Source organism: Oncorhynchus gorbuscha, linkage group LG19 (assembly GCF_021184085.1).
Source record: "Oncorhynchus gorbuscha isolate QuinsamMale2020 ecotype Even-year linkage group LG19, OgorEven_v1.0, whole genome shotgun sequence".
NCBI lineage: Eukaryota > Metazoa > Chordata > Actinopteri > Salmoniformes > Salmonidae > Oncorhynchus > Oncorhynchus gorbuscha.
The window spans coordinates 64,133,390-64,135,889 of NC_060191.1; the positions used below are offsets into that span (position 1 = coordinate 64,133,390).

The 2,500-nt window shown below is 47.5% G+C and overlaps 1 protein-coding gene across 1 annotated transcript in view; it reads left to right on the top strand.

Annotated features, from left to right (window-relative positions):
- LOC124005266 (roundabout homolog 1-like) overlaps nt 1–2,500 on the top strand; it is a 485,264-nt gene that overhangs the window by 140,748 nt on the left and 342,016 nt on the right.

Sequence of the window (2,500 nt, forward strand, 5' to 3'; positions counted from 1 at the left end):
TAGTACCTTGAGCGTGGCTGAGGTGCACCCGTGACCGGCTCGGAAACCAGATTGCACAGCAGAGAAGGTACGGTGGGATTTGAGATGGTCAGTGACCTGTTTGTTGACTTGGCTTTCGAAGACCTTAGAAAGGCATGGCGGGATGGATATAGGTCTGTAACAGTTTGGGTCCAGGGTGTCTCCCCCTTTGAAGAGGGTGATGACTGCAGCAGCTTTCCAATCCTTGGGGATCTCAGACGATATGAAAGAGAGGTTGAACAGGCTGGTAATAGGGGTTGCGACAATGGCGTCGGTTAGTTTCAGAAATAGTAGGTCCAGATAGTCAAGCCTAGCTGATTTGTACGGGTCCAGGTTTTGCAGCTCTTTCAGAACATCTGCTATCTGGATTTGGGTAAAGGAGAACCTGGATAGGCTTGGGCGAGTAGCTGCTGGGAGGGGACGGAGCTGTTGGCCGAGGTTGGAGTAGCCAGGAAGAAGGCATGGCCAGCCGTTGAGAAATGCTTGTTGAAGTTTTCGATAATCATGGATTTATCGGTGGTGACCGTGTTACCTAGCCTCAGTGCAGTGGGCAGCTGGGAGGAGGTGCTCTTGTTCTCCATGGACTTCACAGTGTCCCAGAACTTTTTGGAGTTAGAGCTACAGGATGCAAATTTCTGCCTGAAGAAGCTGGCCTTTGCTTTCCTGACTGACTGCGTGTATTGCTTCCTGACTTCCCTGAACAGTTGCATATCGCGGGGACTATTCGATGCTATTGCAGTCCGCCACAGGATGTTTTTGTGCTGGTCGAGGGCAGTCAGGTCTGGAGTGAACCAAGGGCTATATCTGTTCTTAGTTCTGCATTTTTTTAACGGAGCATGCTTATCTTAAATGGTGAGGAAGTAACTTTTAAAGAATGACCATTCATCCTCAACTGACGGGATGAGGTCAATGTCCTTCCAGGATACCTGGGCCAGGTCAATTAGAATGGCCTGCTCACAGAAGTGTTTTAGGGAGCGTTTGACAGTGATGAGGGGTGGTCGTTTGACTGCGGATCCGTAGCGGATACAGGCAATGAGGCAGTGATCGCTGAGATCCTGGTTGAAGACAGCGTAGGTGTATTTGGAGAGCCAGTTGGTCAGGATGATGTCTATGAGGGTGCCTTTGTTTACAGTTTTAGGGTTGTACCTGGTGGGTTCCTTGATGATTTGTTTGAGATTGAGGGCATCTAGCTTAGATTGTAGGAGTGCCGGGGTGTCAAGCATATTTCAGTTTAGGTCACCTAACAGAACAAACTCTGAAGCTAGATGGGGTGCAATAAATTCACAAATGGTGTCCAGGGCACAGCTGGGAGCTGAGGGGGGTCGGTAGCAGGCGGCAACAGTGAGAGACTTATTTCTGGAGAGCGTCATTTTTTAAATTAGTTGTTCGAACTGTTTGGGTATGGACCTGGAAAGTATGACATTACTTTGCAGGCTTCCTCCTCCTTTGGCAGTTCTATCTTGACGGAAAATGTTATAGTTGGGTATGGAAATCTCAGAATTTTTGGTGGCCTTCCTAAGCCAGGATTCAGACACGGCAAGGACATCAGGGTTAGCAAAGTGTGCTAAAGCAGTGAGTAAAACAAACTTAGGGAGGAGGCTTCTGATGTTGACATGCATGAAACCAAGGCTTTTTCGATCACAGAAGTCAACAAATGAGGGTGCCTGGGGACATGCAGGGCCTGGGTTTACCTCCACATCACCCGCGGAACAGAGGAGGAGTAGTATGAGGGTGCGGCTAAAGGCTATCAAAACTGGTCGCATAGAGCGTTGGGGACAAAGAATAAAAGGAGCAGATTTCTGGGCATGGTAGAATATATTCAGGGCATAATGCACAGACAGGGGTATGGTGGGGTGCGGGTACAGCGGAGGTAAGCCCAGGCACTGGGTGATGATGAGAGAGGTTGTATCTCTGGACATGCTGGTTGTATTAGCTTCTAGTGGTTTCTACCTGGGTCTCTGCTCATGTGGTCCTGTATGGCTCACTCCATAGAGCTTGCAGCACTAAGGGTTGTGGGGTGGATTCCTGCTGGGTCTATGTATAAAGTAACGACTGTACATCAGTTTTGATTAAAGCGTCTGCTAAACGGGGATGCAGGTAGCCTAGTGGTTAGAGCGTTGGGCCAGTAACTGAAAACTTGCTGTATCAAATCCCTGAGCTGCCAAGGTGAAAATCTGTCCTTCTGCCGCTGAACAAAGGTAGTTAACCCACTGTTCCCACGTAGGGTGTCGTTAAAAATAAGATGTTGTTCTTAACTAAATTGCCTAGTTAAATAAAAATGGATAGACAGTATATTTGTCTGTTGATTAACACAAAGCTGTGAGGTGTGTCTCCCCCCCTCTCATTTCTGAAAGGGATACATAGCTGGAACGTTGGGTTGCTCAGCAGGAGATGTTACTGTGTGTAATGAAAGGCTTTAAAGGATAAGTTACTGTATTTAATGAAAGTCTTTAAAGGAGAAGTTACTGTATTTAATGAAAGG